Source organism: Rhagoletis zephyria, unplaced genomic scaffold, assembly GCF_001687245.7.
Source record: "Rhagoletis zephyria isolate East Lansing unplaced genomic scaffold, Rhagoletis_zephyria_1.1 Rzeph_scaffold_00714, whole genome shotgun sequence".
Lineage (NCBI taxonomy): Eukaryota > Metazoa > Arthropoda > Insecta > Diptera > Tephritidae > Rhagoletis > Rhagoletis zephyria.
The window spans coordinates 23,750-24,430 of NW_016157798.1; positions in this window are offsets into that span (position 1 = coordinate 23,750).

Sequence of the window (681 nt, forward strand, 5' to 3'; positions counted from 1 at the left end):
TAAAATTATAATTTGGTTTGTTGCAAATTTTTTTACTTAGGATAACACAGTCGATAGATACATACATGAAATACATACATACATACATAGTAACGTATGTAGTTATAGTGGGTTAGACCAATGCATACAGTGCTACGATTAGTTGAACGCAATGATGAAGAAAAAAATAAAAATAAAAAAATAAAATAAAGAGTAATATTTAATAATTCAAGAATTAAAGATTTAAAAGTTGCGCTGAAATTTCTTAACTTAGTACTTAATAGGGTAAATAAGTATTTTTTTTTTTTTTAAATTAACGCCGATTAAGATTAAAGAAAAAAAAATGCGTAAAAGTTAAATAGTTTTAGTGACTCAGAGAACAGTAATTGCATAATTAATATCCAAAACAAAGAAGTAACTAAGCGGCCAAAAGTGAAAACGAAACGTACTTAAAATAGTGGTTTTTCTTAAAGCAAATACAAAATTATATATACACATATACACACATAATTAACTAAAGTCAAAGCTAGGCACATACGAACATATTTGAAACACTTAGCCGCACGGAGAGCAGCAGTTGAAAGTATTCCACAAAAAAAAAAAAAGAAGCGCATAGAAATATTAGAAGTGTGTTAAGCAGTAGAATTCAGAATTTGTAAGCAGAATTTCATTAGTTATTGCGCCAAAGTTATAAAAAATTTA